The following is an 11940-nucleotide window of genomic DNA, read 5'->3' on the forward strand; positions in this document are numbered from 1 at the left end:
TTTTACCTTTTGTGCGCGTCCAATTAATTGTACTCACTCGTGTTTTGTTCTTAACAGCTGAACCCTTGCGTATGTGTGTCCGCTTAACGGCTTAACTGCTAAAGGTAAATTGCTTTCGACGAGTTGATTAGCTGAACAACAAACAAGAGGTTACGACAAGCTTTGGTCGAGAGTTAATAAATATTTTAGCGACGCCAGCATGCGGACGTCGTTTACGTTGCTTGTGTGTTGCCACACGCTGGAAATTTACGTTCCGGCGACTACGCGGTAAAGTTCGCCAAAGCGGTTAGCCTTGGCCGCTGCAACGTAGCCGCACGCGCGGACGGACAGTCGTACGGTGTCTTCGCAGGTGTCGTTTTTCACGTTTGCCTCAACATAGAGAATCGCCCTGCGGTGTGTTTTGGCAGTCACTGCGCAACGGTAAGTTCTATTCATTTCAGTGCTCGCTTTTAATATGTTCCGCGAGGATATATTTTTTTTGTCCCGTCAGAAAACGCATCTCGGTGCCAGTTATTGCACGAGGAATGCAGGCGTTGTCAGACTGAAATACTAGAGGATGTGCGCTAGAAGAATCCACCCGTTCATCGTGCTAGCGCTCATCGCGATCCTGTGGACTACAACTTATGTCCACTATTTGTCAAAGGCCGTAGAACCTGTTTTGAACAGTGAAATGACCAGTGAAGTTATCGGGGAAGCGAAACGGCAACAACTTTTGATGAGTCAAAATGACTTCGACCGAACAATGTACGGCCCTGCCAATGTAGGGGATGCGCGGGAACCCTGTTATTTGTAAAATTCCACACTTATAAAACCCGGGACAATACAATCCGTTACCTCGTTTACAGGCCCAACAAGGAGAACTATCAGCAAGTTCGGTTCTTGCTTTGGGTCGAAGACATTGTTTAACAGCTGCATACAGTAAATATGCCTGCCACAGCTCTGAATAATTAACGCTGGCAGTTAGGTAAATAAATTGACATATAGCTGTCCGCTTCAGCATTCGCATATCTTTCTATTAACGTTGTACAAATGTGCACGCAGTTTTTTGTGCGCCAGAAATAGCAGGTACTTAAGTTAACGTGCATGTCCCTTTCTGTATCGCCTATTTAAAGATGCAGGTTTTAGAACTTGAATGTAGTGAAGATGCAGAGTGACATAAGAAACGAGCAGCATATTGTAGCATGCACAGGAAGGAAAGAAAAATGTGAAGCTGCACAAGTGTATGGCGAGATCTGCTCTCACAGGTCTGCTGGAACTAGGATCATTTTGTGAACTTGTCACCATTATTATGTACAGAACTCTTTGCACTGTAAGCAGCCTGGTATGAAAAAGAGATATTGATCAGCTGGAGGACGGGGTAAAGTCGTTTTGAGGATTTGTGTCACTCTTTCTTTATCATGATAATTTTGCTGTCACTCTGCATGGTCTCACTAAGGTTGTACAGCTCTTGTACAACTGCAGCTGATGTGCTGTCAATCTCAAGTGTCTCACTGTAGGGTTGTACAGTACAGCTGTGGGAAACAAGGGCAAGCTTACTTTAAGTTCACTTTAACACAGCTGCAGCTGATGTGCAAAGCATGATCATTGGCTGTTAAATTGCTTGAAGTTGTAATGATCTTTCTGATTCGCATAGTGCTGGTGAGTGATCAGCATGAAATGGCATTAAATAGCAGCAGTGTATTCACCTGCTGAAAACTAATGACTACCTGGAAGCTGATTTGGCGCATGTGACATCGGTTCAAGGTTTACTACCAACCAACTTGCATCGGACTTCCATGGAGATTGCCGAGCGGGCAGCATTGATTGCATCCTGTCTGCTGCTGGTTTCGGTAGCCCTAGTGGGTGTTCTCTGGTGCGCATGCCGACGTTCGCAACTGGGCAGCACTGTCCCTATGGCAGCCATCACTGAGACCGTGACGCAGGCCGTTGTAAGAGTGGTCCTCTGAAATAAGGTGGACTGGTGGTAGGCATCATTGTTTTGCTCACCTAGGGTTCTGTTGCTGCACAAATCGGCATCACATTAGCTTTATAGGCTCTGAAGATGTGTCTCCTTTTTGACTGAGAAGCACTGCTGCACTTTCCTTTGCCACTTGCATCTTTCACTTCCTAACCTCATTGTTTTCTCTTCCTGTTCGGGCTTTGCACTGCCTGCTATTCTCACTGCTTTTCTGTTTGTGTTGTAGCTGCTGGCACTTGAAGCTGAGCAGGTGAGGCCTGAATCTTGATCTTCCATATAACTCGGTATCTTTAAGTCCTTCCTTTTTCTGAATATATCAAGACCTTTTCACATCACTTGAGATGCCTGCGTTATTGACTTTGGTAGCTGTGCATGGGGGGTGTCTTATGCACCTGCTGCTTACAGATTGCTTTAGTACAGTGAAAGTACTCCTGCCACAGTTCATTCTCAAACATGGGGACGTCCATCAAGTGTTGTGAAAAAGTCTGTAGCGCAGTGCATATAATGAAAACAGTCCCCATTTTTTAAAATTAGTGGCATCAGAAAGAATGCCTCATGCCAACATTATGTTCCGAAGCCTTGTACACGCCCATGTTTAATTTTGTTGTAGTGCCCATCTGCTTCTTTGAAAAATGACACCTGCATTTGGTCATAAAGCCACTATTTTATTGTTGTCTCAAGTGAATACATTTCTTTGTCTCATAGTATATCAGCTGAGCTGCAGATTTCACCCATTGCTCACCTCATAGTGGTCAAGAATATAGAATATGGGTGAGATAGATTGCATTCTTGATATCGCAGGTGAAAATATCGACACTGACGATAAAAGAAGTGATGACTCAAACGCTTGTGTCCTTCCATTTCTTAAACCTTATGTCCTCGATGTCATAAGTGCGGAATAAACTTTACTTGAATATAACACTCGTGTAGTTGAAACGGACTCTTTAATCCATTTGTATGTATTAACTCAAAATTGAGTGGTTTCCCGCTAGGCACAATATTTTGCATGTAAAAGGAAAAAGTGATTCATGATATTCTTTCTTATTTGATGAATTTACTACTGCAGCTAATGCCAGTCAGCTAATGCATTGTGTCGTTTCGGTGTTCTGACAGTTTTTCTTGTTTCGAACCTATATTTCTTGGCTTCCTACTCACACATTGCCTGCTTACTGCGAGATGTTTCTAGTGTCGCTTATTCTTTCTGCTTGCAGAGCGGCATGTCGTTGCACTGTGCTGCTGACCAAACACCTTTCCTCTTCTGTGTGTGCACTTCACCCATCGGATGCATGTGAATCACCATGGAAGGCATAACCATCATTCTCATCAGCCTTGCCTCACTTTTCGCACTCGTCATCTTTTCGTGCTGTTACTGCAATGTAAAAGCTGCACAACGATCGTTGAAAGAGCAGCAAGATGATGGCACAGAAGTTGCCATGTATGCAACGGGTCTGCTAATTAACATGACGTCTGCAGACCATTGTGCCGTTGATGGAAATGGTGGCGGGGTTGGTGATGGTGGCACATGTGATGGTGATGGTGGTGCATGTGTTGGGGATGGATTTGCTGATGGTGGCATATGCGGTGGTTTCTGAAATGATGGTTGCTGAACAATCGTAGAGAAACACTAGAGAGCACACTAAGTGTGTTCTTTAACGTTAAGTGTTAACATTATTTTCTTAGGCTTGGGTATTTTTGTTGTTTTAACAACTCACTAGAATCAGTTTCTGTACCCTTTCATTTGCAATACGAACCAATGTTCATCAATAAACCTCTCACTAGTCCTGAGCAAATGCTGTTCGAATCTCATGATGAGGCACTAGTGCAGGAACTTGCATTTTTAATTCGTTTTTGCATTGGTTTGCGAATATTTCTCTCATGGCAAGACTGGTTTTCCAGAAGTAATGAGGAAATTTAATACTAATTTGTTGTCATTCTGTTATTCCAGAAGTGTAATTAACCAATCCAGCTTGAAAAGGTACTGACATATTTTTAACTAGTCATTTTCTTGCATTAAATATGAAGGTCCAAATCCTCTAAACTGTATAAAAATAGAAATATGCAGATCCAACCCACGCTTGAATTTGAAAAGCAAAGCTTTTGTGATGTGGGGGTTAAATAAATGCAATGCAGCTGATTGTATTCTGCACAATGATTTACACCAGAGCAATTACATGCCATACAGGGAAGTGGAGTGGCAGCACCGCTTCCAAACTGAAGTGGTCACTGCTCTTTAATGCCACTCCTGGTTGACTTGTGAGCGAACATATTTCAACCATATGCTATTGGTGGCTATCCGAATGCACTGGAATGAATGTGCGTTTCTCAAGCAACTTCTCGGAGGAATCGGCAAGAAGCTTTATTACAGTGTGGCGTATTCATCGGTAGAGAGGTGCCGCCACGCTCCAGCTGAAGAGCTTTCAGTCGAGTCTCATTTGAGAATACGAAGGTTGAAGTGTCTGCTCAAGGCTAGGTAATCAATTATCATTGCTGAAGAATTACATCACATTTGTTAAGTGTGAAAGGACTCAAGCTGACAACATTTTGGACATCCTCCTGTGCAGCAGAACTTGAAAGTATGTGAAGATGTGATGAAATTGTCTTCACATCACCACCGTGGTTTGGGTGGTGCTGAAAATGTAATTTAAGTAGCAAAGTCCTGCCTTCATTTTATTTGCTAATGACCAGCATTTTTCTGCCAAGGAAATAACCATAAAACTTTGAGAGAATTCTGTACCACTTGGGACATTAGTGTTTGTTGAGACATGTTGAGACATGTTGAGGCATTTGCGTACACAGCATTTGTTCAGGTTTAACTGTTTATGTAGTGACATTCCTGAGGCAGTGTCTGTTTCTTTGCGTTGCACCATGAACTGAAGTGCATTAAGTTTTTGTAAAGAAAAAACCTTTGTGGAACTGCCTGCGTTGATGAAAATGTGTCAGTTTTTTCTTTACTATGTTAAAAAGTAACACTTATTCATCTTTCGTGGCCATTATTTCCTAGTCATATTTGCATCACAGTAACAATAATGCAGGCAATCTGCTGTGCCTGTGGAAGTTTTTGAGTCCCGAGTTTTGAGAATTTGTTAATTATTAAACATGTGTTTCAAAGCTGAGGAAGGAGAAAGTTCATTTGGGATGAATTTTCCCATTGTAGCTTCAGTGCGAGATTGATGAGATGTATTACCCTTTTTCTGTGCTACTTGCATTGAATGTGCTTGTAAGTTTTCTGTAACATTTTATGCTTTCTAATTTCCAAAAGGTTGTTGAAGGCCGTCATATTAAAACAAAGCCAGCACGTATCATATGAAGCGGGTGTTTATTCCAAAAGGTTGAAAGCCTCATATTAAAGCAAAGCCAGTGCCCATCATATGAAGCACATGTTTATTGTAATATAAGAGATCTTATCAGGAAATTGTGCAGTTTCTTATAGAATCAGCAACTTGGGTAGCAGTTGTAAGTAGTTTGATTTGTGGGAAACCTGTGCTGGTGTATGAAATAACTTTTGTATCATAAGAGTTGAAGGCTGTAGTTATCTTTCTTTATTTAAAACATCGCAATAAATGTTACATTCAGCCTTGTGTACATATAAATGCACTGTACCAGAGTTATGCTTAGTTCACTATAGGCACAGCATCTGCATGCTTGACTTTCTCTTAGAGTGCCTTTTGTAACCACATCTTGCGTTGGGCTTTTTTAGGTAGAAGTACAACGAGGCCATGGTGGTATCTGTAATCACTGGCGTCATCATTGCCGTTGTGATAGTAATTGTGCTAGTACTCCTTGGGATCCTCTACCGGTACTGTCGCTCTCCAGAGAAGCACACAGCCCCCGTGAAGTACAAGAAGCATAAGAAGAGCCACGGTTACAAACGTAGCGGCTTTGGCTACGGCTCCTACTACCCTCCTGGTGGCTGGTCTTCTGACATTGGTCACTCCAGCAGCGATGAGGAAGCTGGTCGGGGCGCTGACAGCGGCCACGAAAGTTTTGGCCACGATAGCGCTGGACATGATAGCGGCGGCCATGGCAGTGGGGGCCTTGATAGCAGTTGTCATGACAGTGGTGTAGGAGGTCACAGCGGTGGAGGAGGATGCGGTGGAACTGCGGTGGAGGAGAGTGTGACAGCGGTGGAAGATGTGACTGAGTGACACAAGGTTCGAAAAATTTCTTGATTGGTCTTTCTCTTGTGCTGCTTGTCAAGTCATTCGCTACACTGAAAGAAAGATGTGACCCTCTACATATATACACAGTAACAGTGTGCTAGTTGACTATTTGTTGACATAGCTTGTTAAATGTTGAAGAATCTTGTGCTTTCCGACAGCACTAATCGGGTGAGTAACTGTGCGTTGGGCTCAGCAGTTTAGTTTATGCATTTGTGTAGCTGTTCACTGGATACAGCCCAAATTTTGACATTGTCAAGTTCTCCCTCTGCAGGGTGATACAACTAAACAAAGTTGCCTTGTAGAGAGTGCCCGCTTCTTCATCTTATTACAAACAGTACCTGTTACAAGTTGATGCATTTTTTTATGGGTCATAAAAGATTGGTTGCCACTGTGGAATGGCGCAGGTTTACATGCTTACCACAAAGAAAGGTGACTATAATTGTTGCCAGACTACACAAAAGAAGCTGTAGAATGCTGCAAATAACGTACCTCCATATGTAAATATTGCCTACTGCCACACAAAATTGCAATGCATTCCAGAGCACTTACCGTCTTTTGAAGTTTGTACTTTGCAAGTGTGCCTAATAATCATATACTCAGTACTGCCCCTGATAACACAACGATTAGTGCAAAGTTGTCTGAGACAGAGATGCTTGATGCATTTGTTTTCTAGCTATAGGACATTTTACTGCAGTAGTTATTAGGGGTACATTATTCTGCCCTTGTGACGTCTAATGCTTGTGGCCTGTATTGTGTGATCCCATACATTGAACAGTATGTAGATCATGAAAAAAAGGAGGTGTTATTGGAATGCTGCTTGTTGGTCACGGGCTGAATGCTGATAATTGCATTGCCATCAGAATGTCCATACATAGTACGAAAAACTCATGTGTCAAACCACATCATTTAACAAGCACTATCATCAGACTGGTTGGTATGTAACCTTAACTTTGGATAGTGCTAATAGAGAGACAGTCAGCAGAAAAAAAGAAACAGCATGGATGTGAGCACCATATTTCTGCTTCTGTGTCCCTATTTGTGATGCCCAAAGTTATGCACATATTGTTTAGCTGCTCAGTGCTGTCATAAACCGCTCCATTTTCAGTACACTAACATATTTAGATAGACTTGGGATTAGGACAAGGACCATAAGTTTATTGCCGTGAGTATGTTTTACATCTAAGCAATGCTTGGCAGAGTTTTTACATTCCAAAGTTATACTTTCTGTATTAAGTGCGCCTAAAGTTGCATGCAGACGTCATGAAGACCCATTGCTATGAAATGTGCAGTGCAGAGAAGGCATTTTGCAAATCTTTTTAGAAATAACTCTTGCATTTTAGGAGGAAAAAAAAAACATGCATTTTTATTGCTTCTGAAGTGATTCCATGTGCTTCTGGCTTCTCCTAATCACCAAGTTCTCTCCATATAGGAGGCAAGTGAGCACAGGTCAAAGTGAGCAGTCACACGTTTTTGTCAACAAAGTTTCACAATGTACATTGAGACACCTTATTACGGCTGCCGCGGCCGGGATTCGATCCCGTGCCCTGGGACATAGTAGCTTGATAGTGTTCATGACTGACAAGCAGTTGGCCATTGCTATGAGCTCAAAAAAACAAATAAGATTCAGAAAAAAGTTGATTACATGGCTTCCTATACATTATAGTGCAGCCAAGCTGTTTCGAAATACTTGAGACACCTGAAGCAGTAAAGTATCTTGCAATATTACCTACAGGGACGTCTGGACATAACGTGGGAAAGCTCCGTGGGAAAACTGTAATATCGAACATTTAGCTTCTCTTGAATATGGCATGGTCTGAAATATAATCATGGCTGTGCAATAAACCTTTCTTGTAATTGAGTCTTTGTAAGAAGCCTTTGTTCTACTGTATGTAATACATGTTGCATTGATGTTTGCTCACTGGTAATGCAAAAAGTTGTGAATGAAGAGAAGCTTTTGGTATAACTGGTGCATAATGAGCGCGACTTTGTTCTTTCTTCGAATTCGACACCCTGAACGTGGTATTCACCACATTTGTTATAGCTGTGGACCAGAGCGAAACTATTTGATCTAGTAATAATTTCTTGTAATGATGCAGCCAAGGGAGAATTTTACAGGATTTTATTTTTTCCGTAAGTACTGAACTATCATGACAGACAACTGCTGATTCCCAGGCATGTTCCCAAAGATGTCCTAGCTCTCCGAGAAAGATCTGATGTCCCCACTACTAGGCACACAGGTAATTTCAGGAAGCACTCACTCACTCAGTGCACTGTGGTGTGCGCAGGACCAGTTGGCATTTTCATTTTTTTCTCTATTTACAGAGAAGTGTTTATTCAAGAACTAATGACAGACAAATTTGTTTTACTTAGCTATACTCTACAGTGTATACTCATTTAACATGCTTGTCTAGCACCAGGTCTTAAAATACAGTGCAGTCAAGGGACAATGTTAGTGCCTTCTGATAGCATGAAATTTAAACACAGTGTCAATTTTTCATTGTTATTGTCATTCATGCTCAAGAAATAAAGGTTCCTGCAGGTACTTTCAATATGTGGTAGATAGGGCAGCTATGTGCCGAAAATATATACATTGCTATCTTTGTGATTGTGGTCGAGATGTTAAAAAATTATACCTGTTCACTTGTTACCATGGAACAAATTAATTTGCCCCTGTATAGTATTGCTATTTGTGACTGTGTTGCACCCGCCGTGGTTGCTCAGTGGCTATGGTGTTGGGCTGCTGAGCACGAGGTCGCGGGATCGAATCCCCGGCCACGGCGGCCGCATTTCGATGCGGGCGAAATGCGAAAACACCCGTGTACTTAGATTTAGGTGCACGTTAAAGAACCCCAGGTGGTCTAAATTTCCGGACTCCCCCACTACGGCGTGCCTCATATCAGATCATGATTTTGGCACGTAAAACCTCATTTTGAATTGTTGACTGTGTTGCGAAAAATGCATTTGTGTTTGAAGAATGTTGTGTTTATCTTACTACTTCATAGCTGCTTTGCTGAAATGTGTCAGTTGTCTTGTAGAACGAAGTGAGCTGAAATAGTATGGTGATGTGTTACTGCAGTGTTCAGCTAAGCTGGTCGATTTGTTTATCATGCTGTTGGAAAGGCATTGTGGTTTTGCTGCTTGTTGTGTTTTAATTTCTTTTAATGTTTGGCAAGGGGGGGGGGGGGGAGGAACAGCCTCTTAACAGCGTGTTTTGGCTTGTATACTTATTTTTGTTTGTACATTCTACTTTTGTTTTCCCTTCTTATTATGCATATGTTATCATAGACAAGGCTGTTTGTTTTCTGGCAGTGTAATCACATGCTTATATGTACTTGTCTACTCGTGTTTCAGCTTGCTAAGCCCAGTGTTTGTGCGGTTATAGACTGTGATGAACTGTGTGATGTTGTGCATCTTTCCCAGGCAGCTTAAGCTGTTTAGTGTAGACTTTAACTTCAAGCTTATATGGTTTCTGATATTCTGACAGACCCAAGACTATTTGTATGTTCAAGTTTATGCCTTGTTCATGTTAAGATCTAACATAATTTAAGTGAGGAACTAAGTATTCTCTATTTTTAGGCTTTACATTTGTACCTTTTCTTGTGAGGACTTGCATGCTGCCTACTGAATCTTTTGGAAATAGTTGCATATTTTTTTAAAGAGTAATGGTATATATTGTTTTCTTTCTTTTTCATATTTCCGTGCATTTCAACACAAACGCTCTTTGGAGCCAGTAAAGTTTTGGCATAGTGTTTCGCACCTCAGGAAATAGGCACTTTCTTTATCATTCACTCATTCATGGTGTCAAATATTATCAGTGTTACTCATATACTATTTCTGATGCTCTGTTGCAGTTTTGGTTTGCAAAATTTCGGTGACAGTTTTATGTTATACGTGAGAAGGCATACTCACAAGTTACATGCTTTTCACTATTGACATTGCAATCGTGTCACTGGTTTCATTCAGCTGGCGTAAACGAGTGCTGTTGCCATTGTGCGTCTCTCTTTGCATCTTGTTCTGTGTTTTGTACGGTGTATTACCTATTTTTAGAAATATATTTGCGCTGGCCGCTGTTATCGCTGTGCGGTGCTTGCTTGCTTTCTGCCTTTTGCACTTGACATTTCGACCGCCCCAGATCTTTTTCGATCGCTTCATCTACTGTGATGTCATGCACACATAAAGGTAGTCTGCCAATAGTCCTCTGCTTAATTTCAAATCTATAATTGGTGTGACGTCCCAGGCATGCTCGTCTGTTTACAAACGTGAAACCTGGTGCCGTTGCACCAGTATGCATTTTGCAAATTACTTTGTATTTATTGCAACCATTTATTCATACTATCACTTTATCCACAATACACCAAATTATGCCGTGACTGTAGGTAGTTCTGATCATTGTAGCATAATTGTGTTGCTTTTGTCACTATATATATATATATATATATATATATATACACACACACACATACACACACACACACCACCAACACATGATTCTTGGGCACTAAATAAGTCTAAAATACCTGCCTCCTCTCCACAAATATTCACCAGTTATTGGAGGTCGTCCTTATTTTCCTCCGTGTTGGGAAGCGTTCTCACCAAATGTGGCATATTCTTGCTTCTCGCTAATTTTGCCTCATTGGTTGTTGCTCAAGCTGCGGCATTGCTGTCAGATTGGAGCAACGAAAATTTCTGGAACCCGCCGCTGTGGCTCAGCTGCTGGTGTTGTGCTACGGAGCACGAAGTCGCGGATTCGATTTCCGGCAGCTTTCGATGGGGCGCAGAATGCAAGAACGATCATGTACCATGCTTTGGGTTCCCGTTAAAAGGATGTGAGAGAAAAACAAAATAAATGTATTAGTAATTGTCCTTTTATAACACAAAAAAACTACAGACTTGTGTGACCTTGCAGAATCACAACCCAAGTTCCAGCGAAGCTGTTTCTCTCGAGCAGTTGCAATAAAAATTTCAATTGCCTTTAATATTTTCGCACACATTAAAACATTGCCACTATGTGACTGGTCCCTTTGGAGCATTGCCAGCATGCAACGTTTTCAAGCACTTGGTAAAGTTTTTTTGCAATTGCAGTAATTCAACCACACGAAACTTACTTAGCAGAAATGTTGGCCATATTCACAGTTCACAGTTCCCCCCAAGGCAGCATGTTAAATTCTGCGTGGTTCGCAAAACACGGTTACAATGCTCTGGATAGCCTGCATATGTCATTTACTACTAAGGCCTGTATTTACCACGCACTTAAATTTTTTTTTACACATTACCTATAGCATGCTTCTAAGCTTAAACAAATATAAAGAATGCGCACTTTGTGGTTCATTGAGAACACCATAGAAACATATTACAAGCCTCATATAACGGAAAAAGAAGCGCAAAAAGATAGAGTTGAGAAACGATTTGCAGTGCTTCTAATCTGGCCAGGAAAGTTAGCTTCATCACACATTGCCCTGGACGTGACCTTTGTTCAAATAAACGTAAAGCTGGTGCAAAATAAGAGTTATCTTGGGTTATTGGGAAGCATAGTTGATGATAGCAGTGTGACATTCTCGAAGACAGGCTTATATGTGTAGTAAAGACAGCATTTATTTCAAACGCATTTAACTTCGCACAAAGATTTAATTGTCATAGCTGTTCCCCTGTTTTCGCTAAATTTAATCTCAGTGGCATTTGTTGTTCTGTCAGGAAAACTTCACGCTCGTAAAACACTCGCAATGCTCCGAAACACTTGCATACGTAATTTATTTCAAAACCCACAGTACACCCATCCACATTGAATTTTGCCCACACATTTATCCATTACCTGGTCCTCAACTT

At 41.4% G+C, this 11940-nt stretch overlaps 1 long non-coding RNA gene across 1 annotated transcript; it reads left to right on the forward strand.

The window, feature by feature from the left end:
• LOC119461230 (uncharacterized) lies at nucleotides 1–10187 on the forward strand. The gene is made up of 3 exons (XR_005193945.2): nucleotides 1–420; nucleotides 1744–1963; nucleotides 5655–10187. It is a non-coding gene; the product is annotated as an uncharacterized LOC119461230 (long non-coding RNA).
• The last annotated feature ends 1753 nt before the right edge of the window (nucleotides 10188–11940 follow it).

Source organism: Dermacentor silvarum, chromosome 8 (assembly GCF_013339745.2).
Source record: "Dermacentor silvarum isolate Dsil-2018 chromosome 8, BIME_Dsil_1.4, whole genome shotgun sequence".
Taxonomy (NCBI): domain Eukaryota; kingdom Metazoa; phylum Arthropoda; class Arachnida; order Ixodida; family Ixodidae; genus Dermacentor; species Dermacentor silvarum.